Consider the following 27,401-nt stretch of genomic DNA (forward strand, 5'->3'; position numbering starts at 1 on the left):
TGTTTCTGGATTGTCATGCAGTTCACCTGCTGTGACAGGTGAAGGCAGGGACTTGGCAGAAGAGCATTTAACAAGAGGAACCTGGCTGAAGAGCAGTGGGCAGAAGGAGGACCCTCAGACAATGAGATAAGTCCATTGCTTTGTACCTGCCTTAATTTTTCTTGGAAGGAGCAGTGGATGGCTTACAACACTGACTTAAAATGTGAAGGTACACTACTAAAACTTCACAGCAAATCCTTAAAGGCTCATAACCTCTCAAATTTTATGCCACAAGACTGTTGGTGGGTGTTACACACTTGGAGAACAAGTCCCTGTGATGTTGAGTTCACATCTTTGGTTTATTTAAGAAGTTTCCTGCAAGAAGAATACACAGCCTTTGCTGCCCAGAAGCTCCTTTTATCAGCTTCTCTTTGCAATGGAAAGCGTTGTGCTTTTGTACTCTAGAGGCATGACCATGGCTGCTACTGGAATGGCAGACATTAGCTGAAAAATCCCTCCCTGCTCAGAGGAATTTCTGAAAGCCTTTTAAGGCTGATTCCCTTATAAAGGAGCTATGACATTTTACAACAGCTCATGATCTCGCTCTGATACACAGCAAATTTCTTTTCTCCTAATCTTTCCATTCATTTTGATGGGCAAAAAGGCGATTAAGGTTTGTTAATGCAGGATTCTATGTTAACATGAATTTGGAAACACTTCAAAGAATAAACTAAGGTATAAAGACGACAAAATGGTCTTTGCTTATCTGATGTGAATACAGAAGAAATTAACACAAGACATGAAAGAAAAAACAGAGTAAAAGCTCATTCAAATAAGATTTGTGTATTTATACCTACTTTTCTAAACCTGGTGAAAACGTAATCCATTAGCAGTGATGTAGATTGGCTGGAAAATTAGACTACTGATTGCAAAAGCAGTTAAATTACACATCAAACACACTTAAATGCTTCTAAAGATTTTATCTTGAGACTTCTAAAATCATAGAAAGTTTTTAAAACTGAAAAATATTTTTTGGTATCTTCTCCCAGACATTTAAAATGACAAGCCAGTGTATTAACTTACTTCCCTAGTGCTTTTCATGGCATGAAAAGTTGTACAGCAAAGAGGGAACGTAGTTTTTTCTGTATAAGTGTTTCCTGTTCAAGTTACAGGAAGGATAAAAAAAGGGATGGCAAAGAGGGCATATCCACTGACAGCTGGGTTCTCCCTTGATTGTGTTCTTCATGAAGAGCTAACAGACAGCTTTTATGAGCCTATTTTGCTTTGACTGTCTGACTCCTCTTGTTTCAAAATCTACCAAAAGTATAACATTTCTGGCCAACATGCAGCCCTCTCCATTTGTGCATTACATTAACATTTCCTTTGATCTTCATCCATCTCATCTACAGAGACTTCAAATGCCACCAGACAGGGGTTGACCCTCCCTGGATGTTTTATGGTACCTAGAAAAAGCAAACTCTACTTCTGACTGTCCATTTTGGTACACCCACAGGCCCCATGCAGAGACAACCAGGATAAGGCAAAGCTGGCTCAAGGCTTCTTGTGAACAGAGGTAAAGCCAAATTTTCTCATATGCAATCAAACAGCAACTTGTGGGAGCACAGTGTCAGTTCTAGTTTGCACCAAGAAGTTTCATCCTTCTCCTTCCCCCTTGCCTGACACAACTTTCAAAGTTTTCCAGTTTGCAAAGCAATGAGCTTTGCCAAGGCCCAGACAAGAGCAGTAGCCAATGGCTGTGATAAGACTGTAACAATGGTGGAATATATTTTATAATTTTTTTTTGTGATCTTAATATATTTTATTATATTTTTTATATATTTTATGAGGGAAGATAAGTTTCACGCATCTGTATGGAACTTACTCAGGAGCACTGCTGATGTTGTGTGGTAGTTGAAAGAATTGTTCGTCTGGAGGCTGTCTTCAGAGACAGCACCAAACCTATCACCTATAAACACTGTTTTTTCCTACTCCAGCATTTCCAACAAGCAAGACTTCTTTGCCTTTTATTACAAGTAAATCAATAAAGTACAGGAGATGTACAGTCTAAAATGTGTGAACAAAGATTGACTAAAATTGAAAAGGAAAAACCCATCAAACACTTGCACATCACAGTTTACCTTTAAAAGCAAACTGTAATTGCTGTTTTTCTCTCTGGCTAGGACTAAATTCTAAAGAGTGATGAAACAAGATACACCATTCTTTTATTCTCAAAGAATTGCTAAAAGAAATTGTTTTACTGGATTACTTTTTATGCAATATTTGTACTTGAAAATTTTTATTCAACTCCTTCTAATAGGAAGCTTTAGAAAACTGATTGTAGCTGAAATGCATTCACTTCACCTCAGGCTTTACAGAACACCAGGCTCCCTATAACTGTTAGAGAAGCAAAGACTGGTGAAAGATGTAGGTGGTTTAATTTCTCAATTATTTCAATTTCATATTTAGCCTGGCTTTCACCTTACCTAAAACCATTTGGACAAACAGCAATAAATAGTTTTGCTTACTGTGAGCATCTAAAAGCTTTCTTGCCTGATAAATCTTTCTTTTCCAAGTTCTTCGGTTGCCTGATAAATATTTCTTTTCCAAACTCTGCATTTTCTTATCAAATATTAACCCTCAAAGACAACAGGAGAGTTAACAATGGATAATATCTTTTGACCATCAGATCCACATTTCTATGTCCACAGACTTCTAATCTCACCAAGAAAATTTCTACTCATCTAAACATTAAAAGGTTGTACAATACAAGTTAATGCAATAAAAACACCAGGAATCACTTGAGAATACCCTATGGAGAACACACTGAAAAAAAAGTGCAAAAATAATCATACCTTCAAACTGAGGCGATTACAACTAATAGGTCATGCTTTCCATTCCTCCACTGATAGGTGGATTTATCATACTTTCACACCTTCTAAAATTTATCTTCCACAAATATAATTCTAACTTTATAAGTTGTTCAAGAGCATAGTGGAAAGGTGATGAAGTGATTTGCTTCCTCTAGATCTCATACACATTGTTTGTTCAAAGGTAATTTAGCTGGCAAAAAAAGTATCTGTGCATAAATGTGGCCATAGGATAACGTTAAGGCTTCAATTTGTGGTGTACAGTTGCTGTGGGCATTATTTTCAATGATTTAAATGGACTTGGAGCCTGAATTTTTCTTACTATGGATAAAAGGTATCCCACACAGAAGTAGGTAGATGCCAGAAAAAGGTTGGAATCCTACGAGAAGCCTGTGCTAGGGCAGGTGTCTGGGAGGACCTGTGAACCTGTGACGTTGAGGCGGACACGACATATAGAGTGACACGGTACCATCTTCAGAAGGCTCTTTATTGTGGCAGCATGCTGTATTTTATACAGTTTTTTCCAAACCTTGTGGGCAACTTTAATTGGTTAATAGCTTTCTTGGTAATTATTCTATTGGTTAGTTAAAGGTATTCTACTTGTCCATCAAATCTGTCTATTCTTGGATTGTTTACACATTTTCTTTACTGATTCTCATGGCACAAATCTCTTGTTATTACAGGTGCATTTGTTTTTCACCCTCAGATTAGATTGTTGTGTTAAAGGAACTTTTTATTCTCAAAATAGCTTCATATGGGAGCTTGCAAATTGCAAATCTAGTTAGCTGCACTAGAAGGAAATGACAGGCTAACTTTGGCTCCTTCCACAAACCTGCAGAGAGAGGAGCCCTCGCTGGAGCAGGTTTGCTGGCATGACTTGTAACCCCATGGGGGACCCACAGCGGAGCAGTTTATGAAGAACTGCAGCCTGAGGGAAGGACTCAAGTTGGAGAAATTCATGGAGGCCTGTCTGTCATGGGAGGGACCCTGTGAGGGAGCAGGGGAATAGTGCAAGGAATACTTCCCCTGAGAGGAAAGGAGGAGCAGAGACAACAATGAGCTGACTGCAACCCCATTTCCCTTCCCCTGTGCTAATGGGGTGAAAAGGTAGAGAAAATGGAGAGCGAAGTTGAACTGGGAAAGAGGGAGGAGTGGAAGGAAGGCATTTTTAAGATTTGGGGGTTTTTTTACCACTACCCTACTGTGATTTGATTGGGAATAAATAAAATTATTCTCCCCAAGTTGAATCTGTTGTGCCCATGATAGTGTGCTGAGTATTTGATTTCCCTGTCCTTATCTTGACCCAAGGGTCTTTCATTATATTTTTCTCTCCACTGTCCAACTGATGAAGGGGAGTAATGGTGTCTTGGTAAGCACCTAGCATTCAATCAGGGTCAGTCCACCACACTACTGCTCTGATTAAGCAGTACACATAAGAGAGGAAAAAAAACCATTTAACTGATGGCAAGATTCTCTGAAATGCCTATTTGAGGATATACATGGCCACCAAATAAAAATTAGAAGGAAGACTTAGTATAAATAATGAAGTTTGTTCCAATTAATCTGCAAACTGGATGTTAAAAATGCCAACTAATAACATCAGATACTCACAGGTTCTACTCCAGGTCCTGAGGTTTTGGGTGATGAATACCAGCTCTGGATATTGTAGCTGAGGGAGCAGCTCTTAAGTGCGTACCTCAAACAGCAGCCACATTGTCAGAGTCATAGGCACACATTCATTGCTTGTAAGGGTCAGAACCTAGAAATCATCAGTAAACTTTTCAGCAAAAGAAAGTTAAGATTTGCTGTTTAACAAGAACGTGGTCAGGGCAATCATGTTTATGACAATGCCGCAGAGAATCATCTGCAACACAATGCATACACCATTCCTTGAACAAGCTAAACAAACTCCGCTTGAACATGCCTAGAGTTTTTTACCAAAATCACAGGGGATGACAAATTCAAAAGGTTTTACTTGACCTTGTATGAGTTTGTCAGAGTTTAATTACTTTAAAAGGTTACCAGCCTGATTTGCCGGTGTGAGTTCTCCTGAAAGCAGACAAAGGCAGAGGAGACAAAAAAAATCTCTCTCAAGGTCAATGGAAATAACCAGAAGATGAGTCAGAGCAGGACTCTAAATTTAGGTGCTCAAAAATGTTTCTTGAAAATGCCACTTTGTGTTTCTCAGATAGATTATATGGCTCACCCCTCCAGGCACCTTGCTGAGTAACCAGAGGGTTACTGGGGTTTAAGTTTCTAAGACAGGAAAGCATAAAACTCCAATCACTTTCCAAAGGTTACATTCAGAGCTTAGATTTGGATTTCATTACATCACACCATTTCAGAGAGCCCACAAAATTGATTTAGCTGTATAATTAATAAGAAGGAAATAAGAAGTCTGCATCCTGCTGAGCTTAGAGTGACTGATTTAGATTTTCTACACTAGCCTTCTATAGTACAGTGATGCAAGGACTTCAGCAAGGGAATCTTAAATCTGTTTTACTGAGAGACTTTCCAAACACCAGTTTCAATAATCTTATCATTGATATATCAAATTGTATGAACTCACTTCTAGGAGGCACAATCAGCATTACAGTATTTGTAGGCTAATTTAAGGCTTTTTATTGTGCCAAATAGTTAAGACATAAAGTGTTAATTAGGTACTAAAATATTACTTAGCAATACTGAAAACCAAAGATATTATAGGAATAAAAGAAACAAGGAATGCATACTGCAAAATTGTCCCCAGGAAAAATAGAGGAAGAAGAAAATGGGAAAACAAGTAGAGAGGAAGCCACTGTAATTGTCTCAATGGCTCACCTTGTTAGCATCCACAACACTCTTGAGGGACTCAGTCTACACAGTACATATTTTCCTATTTAAAACAAACCTTTTTTGGCCCCTCATGGGTAATATTGGCTATGTCATCTCAGAGAAGATGACAGAAGAACTGCAAATTATATTTCAATAGAATCTTATCACTTAAGTGCTTCAACAACATTGAACTGCAATTAAAACTTCAGAAGATGGTACATCACTGAAACAAGAAGCTTTTGTAATATCAAACCCATGTGTTCTTCCTTTGCCTGTTTATTAGGTGGTTATTTAAAAAACCAAAAAATTCAGTGAACACAAAACAAAATGACTGCATTTTATGTAATAATGACCTATTTCTGTTTTGATTATAGGAGAGTCGGTCATTACTCTAAATGATATGGGTGAGATAAGGGAGGTACATGGGTCTGGGAAGAAAATAACAGGCCCTTCAAGGCAGCTGGATCATCATTGTTCAGGCAAACACTTTTTGTCTACCAGCGTCCTGCCCTGCCCTCCAGCCTTTCCAGAACCACCAGTGCACTGCACCCACATCTTGTTGCAACAAAACCTCAGAAAAATGGAAAAATTCTATCTCTTACCTGCTTGTGTTGTCCATTTCGGATGGAGAATGACATTCTAGCAAGAACGTATGTGTTTCTTGCCATCTTTCCACTCTCAGATTCCCTGGTTTGTAAAAACCACACAGTTCATCAGCTGTCAGAACTTCTGCGTTAAGTTCATTCCAAATGGGTATTTCTTTTGTGTTCACGTACATGTGATGAAGAACTTTCAGAACCTGAAGAGAAGGAACATGGTGAGTGTTAGTGACACCATATTCATATAGCAGGAATTTTTGACTTTTTTTCTGAGCGGGATCTCTGACTGAAACCCTGCACTCAGCCAACAGTTTGCATTCATTTACTCTTGTCTCTGTGCTAGTTTAGACCCAAATTTCCATTAAGCCTAAGGACATGAAAGAAGACTCCCAGTCTGAAATAACTGTATTCTGCACTAAATTCTAATAGAAAGTGTTAAATGGAGAAGAAAATCTATGCAGCTGCCAGCATTTAGTAGCAGAAATAGGCAAGCATTATGTATTAGAATTATTTGTCTAGTGTTTTGGCAAGAAATTCCATTACGTCTGTCTAGAAGCCTAATTAAAACATCCTGCTTCTCCTTCCAGAACAAAGTATTATTTAGTTTATCTGTCAAATTGAATGTTCATTACTTCACACCATGATTAACTGTCCTTTGGGACACGCAAACAACAGAGAAAATGTAGAATTTGTTTGCAACATTTGAACTTCCTATTGCTCATCATGTGGCTGACCAAGTAGGCTCAGCAGTGTGTTATTACCCTGCAGCCTCAGGCAAAGGCAACATGAAGAATATTTTATGCAAAAGCCGTGGCAGTTTCTTTACTATGTGAGATGGAAAACATGCTACAAAGGCAGGCAGGTACCTTACCCTTTCCACTCCCTGCAATTCCAGTGACAAACACTGTGAGACACTGCCAGTTGCTCCTGCAGCTTAACATCCCACCATGCAGAAGGCACACAAAGGGAGTACCTTTCCTCTCCTGTTGTAGTTCTTATCACAGAAACACAATTATCCACAAGACTTTTTTCCCCCACCACATTCATATTCCCTTTAATAGGGAAAAAATAAGCTTGCACTGTCTTGACAGATTTGCCTCAGCAAAGATACTGTTGCATCAAGCAACACGGTTTCTCAGAAAATAAGAGAGTTAAGGCAAAGTAATTAAAGCAGTCACCTCAGCAAGTGAGAGGAAATCCTATCCTGCCAGCCAGCCACACAGTCCAGTAGGACTGTGAAAACCCAAGGATACAGAACAGTTATCACAGTTCTGCCATTGCTTTAGCAGAGTGGATTCTGCAATCAGTTGTACTACTGTAATTCAGAAAAAAAAGTCAGTCTCCTAAAGTAATACATTGCTTCCAAAGAAATAGTTGCACGAGTAACAGAATAGAAATAGCTTGGTTGCTTGTGGATTCCTGTTTTCGTGAATATTCACTCTGATTTTCCAAAGCCTAACAGGAACAAGTTCATGATCCTCAGTGCTTTTCTTCTGATTTACCAGTTAGTAGGAAACAAAATACTCTGTAGAAGGCTGATTGTAAAGTCCATAACACTCCAAGGCACACTTTTTTGTTTTTAACTCTTCTGTCAGGGTAACAGAACAGGAGAAGAGCACAAAATCCTTTATAAATCTTCTGATCAGTCACATTCAACCAGCTTAGTTATTTCTAGTATACCCCAATAAAGGTAAGGAGTGTGCTGGCACATGCAGCAGATGTGGATGCTCCTTGAAGAAAGCTGGGAATATATGTACTTTTTTTTGGTCTGTCTACAAACCAGTTTTTCTGTTTCACTTTTTTCACCCTGTCTTGTAATTAAACTAAATTAGTGCTTAAATTTAGCTTATGGACAACTTATCCTTGTGAGAATGTACACGCATGCATTTGATGTGTATAGCACAATGTGCATTATATTATACATAAAAGCCAGAGCACAAAAAAGTCCCATGTAGCCATGCACTTTCCAAATTCACATCTTATTTATTCTTCTTTTGTTCCCTTACTCTTCTTACCTCGCTATAAATATCTGACTAACAATGAATTTGCTATCAGATGCAAACTCTTCTTATTGTGCACAAACAAACGTTTTTGTCACTCCAGATTGTCACTGTACACAGCTTTTCTGAACAGGACATACATTTCCTTATGGACATATTTATCCTACTGGGGAACATTACTGCTGTAATGAAATGCCTTTAAAATACTGAGACATTAAGAAACCCTTTGTCAATACTTTAACATACTCAAAAATAATCTTTGTGTCAAATACAACCAATCCACTGGCAATTATTTAGATCAAAAATCTTAAGGGGAGTAATTAAAGACAATGAATGCTTTTACTTTGAGAGTGAAGTTCTCTTTTGGCTGCAAGTACAGCTCCAGGCTAGATTGTTTAACCATCTGCTCAAACTGTAGGTTCCTCGTCCTCGGAACATCCAGAGCTGGAAACAGGTCACTGATCAGGCCTGTGAAAATTGGGATATCATCTGTCAGTATTTTATGCAAATTGAAGTCTCTTAAGACTCACATAAGCAAATGGAAAAGGGGGGTAAACAATGTATCACAGGAGCATAAAATCATTTTTTAGGATTCTGTTTTTATTCAAAGGCAAAACACCAGAAACATATTTTACCCAGTCCTCAGGTCTGTTCTTGTCTCCTTGTTTCAGGGACCCTCCAATTACCAAAACTGACTTGATAGCATGAAGTCCCCAGTCATAACAGGCCTACAAAAACATTTTAACTAGCACAGGAAATAAAACTAAGTGGTAATGTTTATGAAGAAAACAATCATTTTACATACAGAGTAAAACAAGACATTTTTATTGACTTGTAATCTTTCAGTGGCTTTCAGTCAGTCTTAGAGATTGGCTAAAAATATAAAAGACTGAAATATATATATATATCTTTATATCTATTTAATTTTTGGTATTCCACCATTTGGTTCCCTATTCTTAACTGGCTACCAGCTGGGTAAAGCTTGAAAACATATTCTGCAGCTACGCCTAGGAATTCAATATAAATACAGCCTATTAGTATTATCTATACCCCCTTCCCTCTCCCCCCAAAAAAGGAAAAAACAAACAACCCCCTCCAAAAAAACCCAAACCCAAACCTGAAAACAACAACAAAACCGGAAGCAAATTCACAACTTAAAAATACACCATTTTAAGTCGACAGATGCCATGCTTCTATCCTCTTCTGTGGCAGTGGGAATTCCATAAGTGTGAATCAAATGCATTAAATACATCACAAGAATAATTAAAAAACAAAAAAAGTAATTTTCAAGCTCAGCACAGTTCATGATCAGTAAGAAAAAAAATCTGAGGTAAGAAAGATGCCAATTATCTGCACTAAAAGGAGTCTCCACATTTTAAAAATGGCACATCTGGGCAAAGAAGTTAAACAGAGTTGATAATGAAACCAGGAAACTTAGGAATATACTGCACTTAATAAGATTTTGGTTAGATTTAGGCAAGTTTTTGTTGTTGTTATGTGGTTTTGGTTTTGTTTTCTCACAAAAAAAAAAAAAAAAGTTGTTCTCTTGCTGTCTGAAAGGGTGTTAAAGAGCAGGATTTGCATCTTAAAAGCAGCCTGGTGTGTGGCTTATCTCATGTACAAGGACTCCATTTGCCACGGTATGACAGGACCAGAAGTCCCTTCACAACATATGCACTAAAAGCCCTGATAACCCCGTTTTGCAGCAGTTTCCATAGGCTAGGGTCCTAGTGCCCAGTGCCCCAAAGGTATATTTAAAGTTCTAAAATCCCAACACTGGAGCAATACCCTCTGAGCTGTCTGAACTGCTGTATATTTTATGCAGAAGCCCAGAATTTTTTCTCAGAGGCATTTGATTTCTCCCATTTCCATTAAAAGTAAACCAAATGAGAGTTAAAAAGTAAACAAAGAAGAACATTCTAGATTTTTCTTCAAACATTAATGTTAATATTATTATTGTAGCTATGATTAATACTGAAGTGGCAAACAATGATATAAATTACTTTTCTCAATTCAGAATGTGCCTCCGGGACAAAGTAATCATTAGACTCAAGGAATCCTTGTTCTAGTGATCCAAGCAATATTAATTATCTTTAGATATGCATGGTTTAATTTCATTATCTCTAGAAAATTGCAAGAATGTGTCAGGAAATCTTCAGGATATTTAGACATAATTTTGAAATTATTCAGGAATAAAAATTAAGTTGTTTTTTTTTTTATAAAGGCCCTGCCTGCTATTTGACTTTATAGCTTAAGGTTGAAGGTTTATTCCATTGATAAAAAATGAATATTAGGAATACCTTGTGAAAAATTATGCAGCTGCAGATGATTAAAACAACATACATACAGGGAAGAGATCATACAGTTTCTAGGGTTTGCATTTTTAAGATAATATTTTTGAATACAGATTCTTTGTAGTATAATAAATGAATTATTTAGAAATGCTTTTCCACCCCCTTTTTTTCAAACAGTTGTCACTTTATACTGGGGAAAATTTAAAGACGTATTCATTCAATTACAATATGCTATCTGTTTTTCAAAATAATTTCTGCTCTATTATTCTCTTCTCCAAAAGGTAGTTATTTACATGGGTGTTACACAGAAGCACAATGCAGTCAGTCATCCCAGGTATGAAGTAGTGCTATACAATTATTTAATGCAAAACCAACACATTACAAACATCCAAAGGTAAGAAGAAGGGACACTTTTTTGCAAATTCACGTTTGACAATTTATCAAGGATGGACATGTGGTTGAAAGTGTCTTTAAAATACAAGATAAGACAATATGCATAAACCCCTCCTATTGTACAATATTCAGCTGCACTGGTATGGAGCATGTGTTAATTGGTATGTATTAAATCTAGAAGCCCAAAGAACCCTCACCTGTCCAGGGAGCAGCTCCCTGCTGAGAGGTTACAAGGTGATGAACTTCCTGGCTAACAGACAGGCATCAATAAACCCTTCAGCAGCCAACATCATTTCAGAGATCAGTTCAATGTCAGGGACAACCACGGCACAGGTTCTAGGGAAGAAAAAAACCCCATAATCCAAAAACACAGATTAGTATTTAAGCATGGTAAGAATAAGTCAACTAAATCAAATGTCTGATGTGTGCAAACATTTTTAAAAACAGACCTCAAGAGAGTCACAATTAAGAATGTCAGTCAAAGCTGACAAGGACTCTAGTTCAAAGCAAAATGAGCTAATTAGGCACTGGTGATTGTTAGTATTCCATAACACTGCTGCTCAAAAGAGGCACCTGAGAAACACAGACAGGTACTGCCCAAACTCAGAGCAGGCACAGGCTGCAGTGGTGTCACTTGTCACTGATCACTGGGGACATAGCCAGCAGCTGTACAGGGTCTGGAAGTCAAGTGCAACACAACCATTGCTAAAAATGCCGTCCTTTTTTAAGGTGCTTCAATTTTTTTTGGAGAGCTTTAGTGCTTTTATATAAAGGCTTGGTTGCCTCTAGAGGTTTTTACTGTTTCTTTTCTAAACTGCTCAAAATTTAGAACAAAACCACAGAAATTTTAATGAGACAAATGCAAAAATCACATTAAATCTCATTTTTAAAGGAACACAAAATAATAATGTTATTGCTAAACAATTTCACAATTTCCTCATTAAAAATCATTACTTAAGTTATATACTAGCAAAGAGGAGATCTGGATTTTGTGTTCAGGCCAGCTAAAAAACAGCAATTTTTTTCCCTCAGACCTCTTTCTTACTACTGAAAAAAATTAAATATTTCTCTTTTGTTCTCCATTCAGAAATATACTGCTGTACTAAATGACCAGCTTTAATTTTGTCATATTTAAGTATGAATGGGGAACCTGAGGTTCTCATGTAGTTCTGTCTGACCTGCACATCCAAGGATCATAGTAATAAATATTCCAACACTGGATTTCAGTGTAATGTTTTCAGCAAGAAATACAAATCTGTTAAAGATAACACAAAGAAGTGTTCAAAGAAAGATACTACTTACAAAAAATAAAACTTACTAGACCTTAGCAAGCACAGGTATTTCAATTTAGTCATCAGCTTTTAGTAATCTGTCTGGTATTGAATTCAGGAAATAGAGCTATTATATTATAGCTCTGTGGACTATTAGTGCCACAGAGAGCGCATGTGGCTGAAGCATGTCTATAGGAAGAATCATCTTTTGAAACAGAATAAGGGAGACTAGTAGGGATGCAGAGAGGAGATGATATAGGGTAAACAAACACCAAAATGGAGAAAGGTGAACATAGGACAGTGGGAAAACAAGGTATGTCTCAAAAGCACTGGAGAGCCCTGGAACCACTGAGATTTCTTACAAAGTTGAATCCCTCCAAATTTCTCACCCGTAGGGTTCCAGGACCTCACATGGAAGGACTTGAACTGGTCTTAATAGCAAAATTTTATTTGTAATCTGGGATTTACTGACTTTTATTCCTACAGTTTGAAGAGAAAGTTATTTTTGGGTAGTACATTACACAGATTTTGTGTTAACATCTAGTCTTTCATTTACCAATAGTTTCAGAGGAACTTTGGGGAAAGATTACTGGTTCAGTATTTTTAGTCTGCAGAGAACAAAGAAGGGCTGCTAACATACTCAGTCCTTTTTCATCCTAATTTTATCATGGATAGTCTTTAATTGTACTGCCACTACTGACTGGACTCCTACCAAGAGATGATTGAATTCCTCACAGCTCCCTCAAGATCTTGTCTGGACCAAACCTTTATAGATATTCCCTACAGAATAAAATGAAAAGAATTAACATCTTTTTTCTTGAAAGCAACCATTTCCAATGCAATTCACATGGAAAACAAGATAAACAACAATCTCCATACTGCTTAACAGAACATCTCACTTCCTCATCCATGTGTTCTCAAGAGCTGAAAATTTCCACCATCATACCAAAGGCACAGCATAAATCTTCCATGGTCTCTGTCTTATCTGTGCCAGTTGGTCCTGCAGGAACAACACTCACTGCTAGGTGGAGAGCCTGGGTTGGAGTAATATAACACCTTAACATATGAAAAGGGATTGTTTGCATTGCAGTGAACTTCTACAACATCAGGAGCTTTTTTATAACTCTTTTGTTTCATGGATGATTTATTTCAAGTCCACTTTCTCATTATAATTTAATGTCCTAAACCACAAATGTATCTCTTCCATATTCATGTAAAATCATGGTGTGGTACTATTTGGAAAGTACTTATTTTAGAAAAGAAAATTAACTACATCAATATTTTTTATGAAGAAGGAAGCTCCTATCAGTGATCACATAGGACAGGAAACAGGAGGCTGTAGTTGCCTATTAAAGGGCTGCTTTGCCTATTTAAAAGGCTTGAGCCCCAGAATGTGGCCTCCCAGCCGAGGGTTGTAAGCATTAAGCCAGCCGGGATGCCTGAGTGCATCTCTTTGGATCACTTACTTTAACGAGAAATTCCATATTGGAACCAAAACATGTCCAGAAGAAAAACGTTTCACTGTATGTGTTGTGAAAAAAAAACCAACCAAACAAAAAACCAACAAAAAAAACCAAACCAAAAAAAACTGGTTTGGACTTTCACAAATGAACAAAAATAAAACTTTGCTGAACTCCTGATTAACCTTGGCAAAGATCTGCTCATATTCCCCCTTCAGACTAGACAATGAATATATAGCCTAAGTTATTAAAAAAAAAATCAGTTATTATAAATGTAATGGCCATTAAAATCATGCCATTTCTTAAGTATGTTCACCTCCATGCACATACATTCTCAAATATATTGTGTCTTGATAACCTCATAATATACAAATGAGGTGGGAAAGAACTCTGAACTTCTACAAAACATTTAACTTTTCATTCACTGAAACAGATAAAGCAGGCACTGTTATTTGTAGCAGTCATTAGCTGTCAGTCAAAGGTGTAATAACTTGCCAAGGGGTATTTCCCAGGTACTCATAAAAAGTACTGAAACCAAGCATCAGAAATGTTGGCAAAACAGTGTTTCTGGGTGTCATCCCATCTATGGCATATCTGTGACAGTCAAGCTAAAGCTCTGGAACTGAAGACCTAAGAGCCATCAAAGGGTCATGGTGCCAGGTAGGAGCTATCCAGGTAGTACAAATCCCACAAAGCTGCAGCTGTCATCAGCAGGTCTCACACCTCATTCCCAACCACTTATGACTAATAACTACTACAACCTATTATAAAGGACTAGATGCACCTCGAGGCATTGGTGCTTTTATACAGACACAAGTGCAATAGAAGACAATTTTAGTAGAGCTCTTACAGAAGAACACAAGGCCTCTCTGTACAAACAGTGCAGTCTTTGCAAGGGAGCTGACATTACTGCGACTGCAATGAGTTTCATTTTACTGCTCAAGCCTTGTTTCTTCTTATCAGAATGTCACCTTAAAAGCCTATTTTATTTCTGAGGCTCAGGGGGAAAATAAGAATTCTTTCCTATTTCAATTCCAAGCCGGTGAAACATTTTGTTCATTCAAACCAACAGCATTAGTTTTACCTGAACTGAAGTTATACATAGAGTGAACACTGGTTTAAATAAACATTCAAAATTTCAGTCGTCTGCACTTATAAAAAGTCACCACAAGAAGAGGAGATGCTCTGGAGATGCACATGCCTCTGAAAGGAGAGCAAAAGACACTGAATTACTGCGAATCACTGAAGGCAGAACAAACTGTGAATGCAAAATACAGCTGATTCAAACATGCACCTTCTGGGCTTGAAGGGTTGCTGATAGATCTCTGCCATGAACATCTTTGGTGCAAATGGCCATGATTTTTTCATGATCCCCCGAGGAAAGTTCTCCAAGCAGCATGGTAATAAAGAGCATTTAGCTCAGTGACCTGAAAAGATTTAGGTAACCCTCTAAAACCAGATGGCTTCCAGTACCTCTACCATTATTACTACTAGAAATTAGTTCTGCCTACATCATGAACTAATTCACCATAAAAACTGGCTTGTACGTACAAATTTTCTGATATTCGACATGAGATGCCAGAAGAAATCCTGGTTTAAACAGAAATTTGAACCATCTCCAAAACAAGAACTATCCAGGTGAGCATAAATGCTGCAGGTGGTCAGCTAGGCAGGGTAGGAGGAATGGATGGATAAGAAGTTGTACATGAAATGGAATTGAAAATTCTGTGGTTATAATCTCCATAGAGGTATGTACCAGGCTTTGCAAAATTGTACTAATTGTACAAGGACATCTATTGGCAAACTAAAAATAGTCCTTAGGAAAGATCAGGCACATTTTAAAAATAGAAAAAGCAATAAGGAGATGATTACAAAATATGATATAAATGATTATACAGAGTTATGTGATATGAGGTGACTACGGAATGATTCAGGTTTCATATTAATAGAGGGGAAAACCTCAATCTCAGCTACTGCATGTAATTCTAAGGAGGAAATTCTAAAAATACGTGGAAATATCAATAGAAAGATATAATGCCTTTTCTATTACAGGGAAAATATAGACACTTCTGACAGACATTCATGACTGCTTTAAAGTCTCTTTCCTATTTTTTTATTTCCCTTCAGCAGATATTCTGTGTTGGAAAACAAAACCAAAATTACTAAAAGTTTTCACATAGAGAAAAACATTCAGAAGTTTGAGGTAAAAAAGGGTAAAACAAAAAATCAAATGGCAGAAGGTATCCTTCTAAAACAGGACTAAAACTAAACATGGACGTAAATTGTTTGATTTGACTAAACAAACCCAATAGTTTCGATTTCCTTACACAAATATACAGGTGTAATATTTGTACACATACTGAATGTTTACTCTACTCTTAGCACACCAATGTGGCTGTATCTTCACTTTTAGTTTTTTTCTCAGTTCAGAATAATCCCACAAAACCTCAATAATTAAGATGTGACAAAAACGACCATGAGGTAGTAGAAATTGTCAAAAAGCCATATTTCTTTTTTCAGTAGGTGCTGTAAAATATTCTATAGTAATATGTTAATATGTTTAATATGTAATATGTTTAATATTTATTTAATATGTAAATTACACTAATATGACAATTTTCACACTGTATTTATTTTCTCTCAATAAACAAAAAGAAGATGTCCATACCTGCTTCTTGTGACAACCCTCCAGAGCTGTTGCCAAGCTCTCTTTCAGCCTAGTAGATACCATTTCTCTATCTAAAACCCATCAGGTTTGTGAAGCACTAAGTTCAGCCTGGGCTGGGTGGTCAAAAACTCACTGTTCTCTCTGCCTCTCTTCATAGGCCTGTATGGCCTCCATGGAGCAGAGGTACACTGCTTTCTGTACAATTTCCTCAAGGTGTAGCAGCCAAGGCTCCACCTTTTGAGGCAAAAAAATCCCAAGCGTGCGTAAATTTATGCACATAACATAAAGGGTATATTTTGTACTAAAAAATAAAGGCAGTTCATCTCGTTAATCTTCACAAAGGATATTCTTTACGTCAGCACTTTTTTCAAACTTGAAATGAGAGTGAATTTTCCCTCCATTTTCTCTGTCACTGTACCTTCAGTAGGATTTAGGTGAGATACCAGATATTGAGTTTTTTCACATATCCACTTGACTTGAACCCAGACATACTGTCTTAGAGCTCCAAATATGAATGTCTTGAGTTTTTGTGTCCACAGTAAGCACAGACAATACATTATTTTCTGTCTCCATGCACTCAAACGTAGCAGTATCTTGAAGAAACTATCTCCAAGAGGCAAGCTGCACATACTTGTCCATTCAGTCTGGGGCCTCCCTGCTGAGACAATCAATCATTAGAACCCAAGCAACACTGACTTAATGCAATGTGAATGCTTATGCATTCAGCACTGTTCTGAGAACAAAAGGTTATTGTTTCAGTAGTTGCTGACCTGTTCTCCCTGACCTACCACTACCCAGGTAGCACACATACTGGCTGACCAGTCGGCAAATATAGGCTCAGAACCAGCTGAAACCCCATTCAGCTGGTAGGGGATGTGTGAGAGTGCTGGAGGTTTGGAGAGGTGTGTGCTAAAGATAAGACAGGAGGGGATCTGGAACTAAAACCGAAGACAAAGTAAAAAGAGCAGCAGAAGAGCGAAAGCATAAGAAATGCAACATTCAACCATAGCCTTGATCAGTTTTGTGACTTTCAGTGCTTGTTTTCTTTTCATTTTCATTACTCCCAAACAGTAAGCCCTCTACACTTCTTTTAAAAAAAACATTTTATGTACAGGAGGAAGATAGACAATTTATTAAATAATTAGTAAATTACACAGTATTGGGTAACAAAATGTTCTGAGTTTATTATTTTTTCCCCAAATTTATATAATAAAAGGTAGTGTTTCATGAAATTGAAAGTGTCTATTTAATCTACATTTACAGAGGGCAAAATTCATAAAGGAGATTTCACATAACTCAACATGTCTGATCATTAGATCTACATTTGTCATGGAACAGAACATGCTGCTTTTCTGTGCTGTATGTCCCAAGGGCAACACTTACATATTCCTCTGTATTCCCTTGAAATTTAAGAACAGCAACATTGCCAAGAGATTAGGTAAGAGGACAGGCTACTTGTATCCAAAAATACCATACCTATAAGGAAACCATTTACATTAGATTTGTGTCAATCACACTATCGCATGCCTCTGTTAGAGTGGATGACTCTCTGACTGTTGCATGATTACCACACACAAGGTTTTTGTGGGGAAAAGCTGGGCCAAAATGATTTATCAGTGAATGGAGTCAATTACACTTTTGTCAGCTGTCAGAAGAGTCTGAAGGACAAAGCTCAATGTAAAACTGAGAAGTCTTGAAATTGTTATTATTTATGGCTAATGCTTATTTTACAAATTGCCTATTAAGGTCTAAATGCCTTTTGTAGCTACACATCTCTCCAAAGACCATGGAATTTGAAAATCAGATTCTACACACCACCATGCTCTATGCCTGACACCTAAAACAGAAGACTTGTTTGCTTGCCTTATTTGTGGATGAAACAAATCACTGAGATTAAGTTATATGAAGAATCTATGAGGGCCTACCATCGTGTTTGAAAAGCCTCCATGTTCAAGCCTTCATCATCTCTGAAATCATCAGTTCTTCTGTTACAACTCACAGCCCTTCAAAATAAAGGTTTTGCCTGAGGCACATTAAAACTGTAGCCGTCAGAGAATTGATGGCTGTGGCTGGATAGTAACCAAGGCCAGGAGTATCATCTGGCACGTAGATAACATAGTATAAAGCTTCTGAAATACATCAAAGTGCCTGTGCTTTTATACAGATGGGTGCCACAAAACCCAGCAGATCATTGTTCAAGGGAGCAACAGAGAAGGATAGCTACAAAAACATTCCTTGTGCAAGGGTCAGCAGCCCAGTCAGTAACAGCCTACTGGACACCATAGATCTTTCAGTCTTATTTATAATCACTATGCATGGCTTGCCTGAAATTTGATCAATCTGTGCTAGAAGAATAGATTTGTTGATCTCATTGACCTTTTCTATTTCTAATTCCTGCAAACCTACAACCCAAAAATCCAAATAAATGCAACTTCCATGTGGCTAAATTTCCAGCAAAGACAGATCGGGATTTGCAACGTTACTCATCTCCTCTTGCTGAACACCTTGTACTTGTCTTAGCTGGAGGAAAAAATGCTTACTACCTTCCTTAGGCAAAATGTTCCTATTCTCAAAGTAAATTCAAAATTTGCTCATAACAGAGGTGCAGTTCAATGATAATCTCAGCTCACAAGGTTATCTGGAAAACTTTCCTTTCTGTAGAGAAAACGAAGTACATTAATACACAAAGAGGCTCAGCTGTTTTGGCTGTGTTCCTCTTTAAAGGATGTCTAGCAAGTCTGCAGAAAAACCAAAATAGAAGAGAGGAAAAAGTATGTTCTTGCTTTCTAAGCATACAGCCAAAGCTTTTTCGCAAAAAGAGGGTCTGAAAAAGAGACAGAGATTTTAATGACACACACCTTAAATCACCTTAAGGCCAGGGATTCCCTCCCAGTTAAAGCAAAAATCAGACCAAACATTAAAACAGAACAATACAATCCACTATTGATTTAAAACAATGATGAACACAGCTGTAAGAAACAGAGAAGGTGACAAGCCTTTCAGATTTTCTTTTCAGAAAATGAAAAGGAACATAATTTCATTCAGACCAAGGAAATCATGGGAATGGAATTGTGCCAGAAAAGTCCTCCAAAAGGTAAGTCTGGCCAGGGGAAACTCCTCTTCAGCGTTCCAAAGAGTCCAGCCTTAGCAAGGAAGGGATGAGAAAAAAAATTTCTAACTCAACAGGGCAGTTATGTGCAGATAAATTTAAAAAGGAAAACATCAAAGCAACAAATGAAGCAGATAAGAATCAGTTGAGTGGGGGAGAAAAGAAAGCACTTTTTAAAAAGATACACATAGTATTTTTGATGTACGAAGAGTTAAAAACACGAAAACACATGTTGGTATTGACACAAAAACGATTAAGGATCAAAATATTCAATTATATGCCTACCTGGAAAGAAAAAGAAGTCATGTTTATTTATGTTTGACTGATGCATTCAAGCTATTAGCTTGGTATCTCTCAGAACAAAGGTGACATCTCAAGAAACAGGTTTGTGTTTGGTTTTTTTTTAACTTCCTATTGCAACATTTTCCTGCAAGAAGAAACAGACTGTGACTCTAAAGCCAAGAGGAGTGAATGCAGGTGGGAATTTCAAGGCATTCCTTCAAGTGTGTGGGGCAAGAACTTTGGTTTTATGAATCCACTACCTCCTGTTGCAAGTGCGAAAGAAGGACTCCCAGCTCCCAGAGTGTGGACAGGGAGAAAGTGAATTTGATCCAAACAGAACACATTTTTAAGACTTTCGACAATTTTGACGTCATGCCATCCCTAAATAATGAACCAGCGCCTCAAACTTAATCGGTCATGTAAAAAGCAGTAGAAATCCAGTATGTCAAATAGAAACAAATGACAAAAATATCACGGGAACCTCTCACGCCTGTACAAAAAAGAAACAGCCTGACAGCTCCCATTTCCTGCTTGTTGCAGAATAACACTTTAGAACAGTTTGTAATCATACTGGAAATTTAACCTTTGCTGCAGAGCTTCAAAGCTTTCATACAGCTTTGGCTTTCTGGTAGCTTCCATCACATTTTCTTTATATGTTATGTCAGTCACCAACTGCAGTACAGAAAGAATGGGAGCTATTTCAACTCACAAATTTTTTTTTCTATTTCATATGATTTACTAAACTGGGATAAGAAAAACATGGGAAAAAGAGCTGGAAGAATACACCTAAAACAATCAGCTTGTTTTAAGTTCTATTTCTCAGATGGAAAAAGAATAACTAAAACCACAAACACCTATTTTGACAGTGTTTAGACTGAATATGAAAGAAAAGTAAAATGAGCAGAGAGAACGGCAAATATCACTGATGATACCACTAAAACTCTTCAACAAGATAAAAATGACAGATTTTAGCAGAATTATTATTTTGGAGTATTTCTGCTCATGCAAGCCCAATGCCTTTTTCAATATGCACCATGAAGAAACTTCAGCATGTTAAACACCTTTAGTTGTAGTTCCCTTTAGCCATTAATAACAGACCATAAACTTGTATTTCAACCACCACTTTCCTAAATGATATGGAGTCTGCAGAAAAGATTTCTGCACCTCAGTGGTATTGTATAGGAGATACAAAGGAGGTTAAAAAGCTAACAAAGAGTAAATAAAAGAAGATGTTAAAGGCATGTGAAGGAATGACCTGCAGATCTTTGTCTCAGATTGTAACATCAGCAGCTGCCAGTCTGTGTGAAAGGAAAACAAGGCAGATAATTACTTTGATGAAGATACCACATGTGTTGAAATTCCATCCAAATGGAAATGACAGAATCTGCCATGTTTAATTGACTTTGCCCGCCTTTCTCTTGTTCAATGAAATATACCACATATAGCTTGCATCTGCAACTAGAAAAACAAACAAAAAAGCCAGAAAAAATGGCACTAATCAAAATAATTTATCAAACAGAGGAACTAAAGTTAAGAAGAGATTAATTGTAATTGTTATTATTGTATATCATAAGAGAAAACATCTTTAAACACTGAAAATGGACAGAATACTATTAAAGGATTTTTTTAAAATTGAAGGAATTACAAGCTTAGAAAGCTGTTATTTTTTTTAACTCCTACGTGGAGACAGGAACGTTTTTAGAATACATATAGTTACACGGCATACATGTAAATTCCCAGTACTAACATCTGAAGAAAAGATAAATTGCTATAAAGATTCAGGGAAAAAAAAGTTTTAACTTGCCAAGTATATCAAAGGAATGAATAATATTGATACAATAATAATATTTCTAATAATTAAATTCTTATTTGATTGTTACCTAAACTTTTAAGCAGCTGTTCATTGGACTTTAATAAAGGAATTTCTATTCTTTTATGCTCTTGGTAAGAAAATTCCATGGCTGTCCATGTTGGGTTCATTTCTTCCAAAGTCTGGGAATAGTAAGAGCAATAATGACATCTGCCTATATATATCACATTTCATATTTGGAACTGAAGAATTTAATTAAATCATATGTAATTCACAGTGATGGTAAACTACACCACAGACAAGAAGCTATTTTGCTGGGCAGTGATTTTTGATACTTGGGTAAGTCACATGAAAATATTCAGGTCTATGATTAATTTCTTGTAACAAGACCTAAAAAAACCAAATAGCTTGTTACATGCTGTTCTGCAAAAACAGAAGAAAAATAAAAGTACATTTCTCACCTTCTCAGTTACTCAACTCTTACTACACTTTGGAGTTCATCTTCTAGCTTTATAAAACTGGAGTCCTAAAAGGTCTGAGGAGGTTTTCTGCTACTAAAAACCTGATCTGTATGGAAAAGAGACAGCAGGGAGAAAATATGGTCAATGAAAAAGTCTGATATAAGCATATAACAAAGTCTTCAAATGGAATCTAACCAAAAACCACAATTAATTTACATGCACTCTAGATACCAGATATACTTTCAGATTTGCCACCAAAGTGTGGACTTACTGAGCCTATCAGAAATATTTCTTGATGCTCTTACAAGGTTTTTGTTCTGTTTTGTCTTGTACTCTGGCGTTTTGTACTTCATAAGACTAAAGGTAAGTTTATTTGCACAGGTGCCATTGAAGGTGATGTGTGATACAAACTCAGTATCTGCAGACTAGAAACCTTGGGGAGTGATGGGGATATTTGCAGTACTTTGTTGTTACTTGGTTGGATTAATTAAATTCAAGGAAAAAAAAACTTTAGAATTTTTATCTATGATATAAAAAGACGACAGTCAATTATTTTTTCATTTTCTTTTTGCTAAAAAAGAAAAATCGCAATTTTTTGCTAATCCTGTTTAGGAGCTTCCTGCATTAAAAAGAAGTTCAAATGTGCATTTATTAAAACTGTATGTGATAAACCATTGGTATATTGAAGAAAAATAGAAAAATTATTTTACACTCCCTTCTACGCTTTCAGCTTCACAGTTTTTTAATTTTAAAAATTAAAAAAATTGGAAATTGGTCTTCAACTTTTATTTCAAAATTATTTAAAAGAATTTTATTCAAATTCTGAAAACCAACAACAGCTCCATGTTATAGCCTACCAACCAAAACCACAGGGACTTTTTAATGAGAAAAAAAGGTATAGGAACTGGGTAGGTGGAATTCACACAATTCAGGAGAAAACATCTACGATGAAGTCTTATTTTTCTCTTATAAGATGAATAAACGGGCATGCAATAAAGATAATTTATTTCTGAATGAAACAAATACATACACAAGAAGAAACTTTATACCTGTTAGGTTCAAGATTTGTATTCAACCACTGTGCTGTCTGTGAGGCACAGCTGTAGTGTCCTGCAAATAGTCTGGGGAGGGAGTGTTTGTTGTTATTTTTACTTCATACTCCTCCTGTCCCACTGAAATTTTCTTCTGCAGGGCTACTCTCAACAAAACATTGAAATACTTCAAGCAAAAGAAGTGTCCTCCCTTTAAAAAAAAGTACCTTCCCTGCAGCTTCCAACACTCTGGAGTTATGTCTGTGAGTAGAGATGAGCCTCTGCACATTCCACTTGTAAAAGTGATCGTTGTCTGGAGAGATCTGTCATAAACCCCCACCCTCTTTTTATTTCCCATACTGCCTCAGCTCAGAAAAGTGACAGCATGATTTTACATATAACTCCACAGGGGCTGGAAGCTCATTCAGAAAAATAAAGTTTTAAAGGAAAGCCCCCAAAACAAAACATGTTCCAGAACATTCAGCTTGGACATGAGTAATAAACCCACCGAAACATCCAAGTGGGTGGGAAGAGCGAGGAAGGGGTGGCACTGAGGCAGATAAATTGCAGAAATAGACAGCTATGGAACCTGCCTTGGCAAACCTTCTGAGCTGCACATCCATCTGTTCCACATTAATCTCTCTCCACTGGGTTTTAGTCCAATCATCAATGCTGCTCTGAAACAGAAAGTACAGATAAAAGCATCAACAACATTTGGTAAAGACAAGCTTCTGCTACAAAACAGATAGATGGATGCAGAGCAAAGCCCATCCTCCTGCAATAGCTCATGGGCCTTAATTTTTTTCCTACACCACCACTACTTTCCAGGCACACATAATAATCAATCTTCTCTAAATTCAACTCAAAGGCCAAGAATTTTAACAGTTTCATGTTTTAGTATCTGATAAAAACATACATGCAGAAGTTTCTTATGCTATTAAATACACATCTATATCCACAGGTAACATACAGGTGTACCTGGGAGATTTTGGGAAGATGCTCTGCAACTCCTCCTGGGGGTGCTACAAACAAAATTACAGAAAGAAGATCTAGTACATGTATTTTTAACTTTGCCTATTAAAGGCAGCATTTTGAAGGAAACGGAACTTAGCAAGACTGATTCCTCATACAGGTCTGTACACTGACTTTTCTGGCCTCTTGCTTGTAGATTTGTAGAGCTTTTTAATGTATAGCTCTGAGTTCTGAATTGGATTTTATGGACTTTACTCAGTTATTTTAATTAATCAAGCAAGTTCTGGGTATTAGGAAATTGCTAAGAAAACTAAAAAGTTCGTTTTGCTTTGGGATTACCTCAACGTTGGTTGACTTGGGAACAGAGATATTTTTACTTTGGATATCCTAAAACATGGCAATTATTATTTCAAAAACAAAAGGAGTAGTAAAATCTTCAGTATTTAATTTATTTAAAAAAAATCAAAACTAAACCACTTCTAGGATCAAATTAAAAATATAACATTCAAGTTTATTCTAAATGTATAAGTAATTTTAAGAAAAATTAATATAAACATGAATATGCCACACTTGAGCAACTGCACTTCTTTTCAACATTGTTTCATGTGCCTGTAGCCCAGAATAGATACTTCAAATAGTTCCATAGATAGATTCCTGCATTGGAAACATTTCTTTTTCCAGCATCTCAAGCTTCTGATTTGCCTGAAAGTGGGAAGGAACACTCCAAGTACACTTGTAGGGCATAGTGAGCTTTCTTAACCTGTCTGTGGAATCTATAGATCCTGCATATATGATTCAAGATAAGAAAAGCTGAGACAACTATGGCAAAGAGGCTACAAAGCTGCATTTGCATTGCCTCTGCAAGCACCCAAAAGCATACAGAGGACTCTATACTGAAACCACAAAAGAAAAGCTGCATAGAAAGAAGTTAATTTATATTCTTGTATTCTTTAACTTATTAAACCACTTCTTCATAAAGTTGTATAAATGTTAACAAAGTCCCCTCACGATGTTTTAAAAAAGACCCACTTAATAGTCTGCTTTAGGCTACTCTGCTCAAGAGCACATTATGCTGACTGTGTAAAGGAGCATGAGAAAATATTCTGAATTTTTAAATATTTTTTAGTAAGCATATGCAACACTGGAAGAGAAATAAGAAACCTGAATTTGGTGGTGCTAGAACTATACCAGCATCTTGGAAAAAAAAAAAATCCCCAAATCAGCAAACAGCAAAATCCCCCAAAACACCAATAAAACAACCCTCCAAAAACAATCCCTCAAAAAAACCAAAAACCAAACAAAAACCCAAAACAACAAAACAACCCAATCAAAAAACCCTAACAAAAACCCAAAAGACCCAACCCACAAATGTGTACATTGAAATATCATTAACTTTTGTACTGAAATATTACAAGCAAATACATTCTTCTAAGAATCCTCATCACCTTTTTGAGATGAACATAAGGATTTTCTACATCAAACTGAAAGGTAGATTCCATTTTAAATCCTTCTCTGAATTCCATCTGCTTACCCATGAAGAACAGGTAATGTCACTTGTCACTAATTATTTTCTTATAAGGAAAAACAGAAATAAAATTCTGATTCCAGAATTCAACATACATCAAGTAAAATAAATGCATTTTCTTCTGACTAGTTTTATGCCAGATGCCTGAAGAGGAATTACTTTGTGCTATACCAACGCAGCTTTATTCTTTGGGCAGTTCCTATCTAACAGAGTAGCAATTCCTTTAAGGAAAAAAATATTACACATGATAGAAATATAACAGTAAAATCTGTATATTAACAGTGAGAATACTCAATCATCTACTTATGAATAAGAAATTACAGTGGATGAATTATTTAACCAAAACTATACTCTATGTCATAGCTTCTACTAGAAATTTTGTCAACTGGAAAAGAATTCATTTTATGGATTATTGGTAATTATAAACCATTTGAACTTAATAAACTCAGTTATTTTATGCATAATCACGTAAAACTTCATTTTAATTATGATGGGAATCTTCCACAAAGTAAAACAAATTTCTACTCCTGCTTCTTTAACACATTTTAAAATATGTAAAGATGACCTGGAAATAGCTTTCTCATTCCATAGATCTCCCCAAGAAAAAACAAATCCAGTAAACCATGCGAAAAAACTTCTATCAGGGACAAAAAAGATACCTTGACAGGGGGTTTATGTCTATATCAAAAGTACAAGAAAGGGAAGCTTGAATCTGAGTCACTTCAGAGTAACTAGAAAACCAGTTAAAGGTACACATCACAAATCCTACCAAAAATACTAGACCAGACGGGCACAGAAATAGAAATTTCACAGTAGATTGGAAAACTCCTTGATACTGAAAAGAAGTTCCAATTATTTGATGAAAAGCATTAGTTTAACTTTCGCCCAACTCTATTTAACAGAATTTACAGTGCAGTGCATTTCCCAAAACAGATCAAATAAAGGTCTCTCACATGCAGATGCTGCAAGGGTTTAATAAGTTCTTCTTTTAGTGTCAGTAGGAAGCACTACAGCTGTTATGCTTTCCCATCTATTCTTCTACCCAGATTTTCTTAATTCAGGTAATTCCCCCAAATTTCACTTGTCACTCACAGAAATTATAACTGGGATGGGTGTGTGGCAGAATATATAGAGGAAAAGGTGGCTGAGGATGTCTGTAAGACAGCACCACCTGATAGTCATCAAATTCTACCTTTTGAATCCATATTTTAACAGACCCAAACTATTGCTACCTGTGACATGCAAGGCAAAATAACAGAGACACTTACCGGAGTTTCTATATGGGTCTGGGAGGAGATTTATGAAAGTGAACATGATTTGGCTACTCTTAAGAAAAAAAAATAGCAAAAAGTGACTACAGGCCCCATTACAGCAAAAGAAAATGCCTCTTTTAAAACTGATTTTCCATCATTTACATAAAACAAATCTTTAAAGAGCAAAAGAAAAGATACACACACCTTACATATCCCACAATCAGGAAGTTTTGTATAATTGCTTGTTTTCTAACATATAGCTAAAGCAGAATCTGGAATGTTGGGTTGGTTCAACATCAGCAAATATTTCACCTCTCTCAATAAAGGGATAGCCTCTATCTAAACAGAAGGAAGAAACAGTTCATCTTGTATTTATCTTTTCAGAAGCCTCAACACAATGACTTTTTGTTTACTTTGCATTTAACCTCAGATACAAAGGCATTAAAATACCATTTAAAAGACTGAAGTATGAGAAGGTATACAGGAGACATAATTTAATCAGTATTCAGGAATCTAGGAGTAAGGACTTAAGGACTTTTTTATGTTTGAAAAATTAAAAGAGCCATTGCATTTTACAGGATAAGAGCTAACTCTTATTATCACATTCCTGAAT

The 27,401-nt window shown here is 36.5% G+C and overlaps 1 pseudogene; it reads right to left on the reverse strand.

The window, feature by feature from the left end:
* Positions 1-27,401, reverse strand: part of LOC136293889 (dynein axonemal heavy chain 11-like) — a 94,003-nt pseudogene that overhangs the window by 60,326 nt on the left and 6,276 nt on the right.

The sequence above is a fragment of the Chamaea fasciata genome, unplaced genomic scaffold, assembly GCF_029207755.1.
Source record: "Chamaea fasciata isolate MVZ Bird 193981 ecotype frontalis unplaced genomic scaffold, bChaFas1.0.hap1 SCAF_1, whole genome shotgun sequence".
NCBI classification, from domain to species: domain Eukaryota; kingdom Metazoa; phylum Chordata; class Aves; order Passeriformes; family Sylviidae; genus Chamaea; species Chamaea fasciata.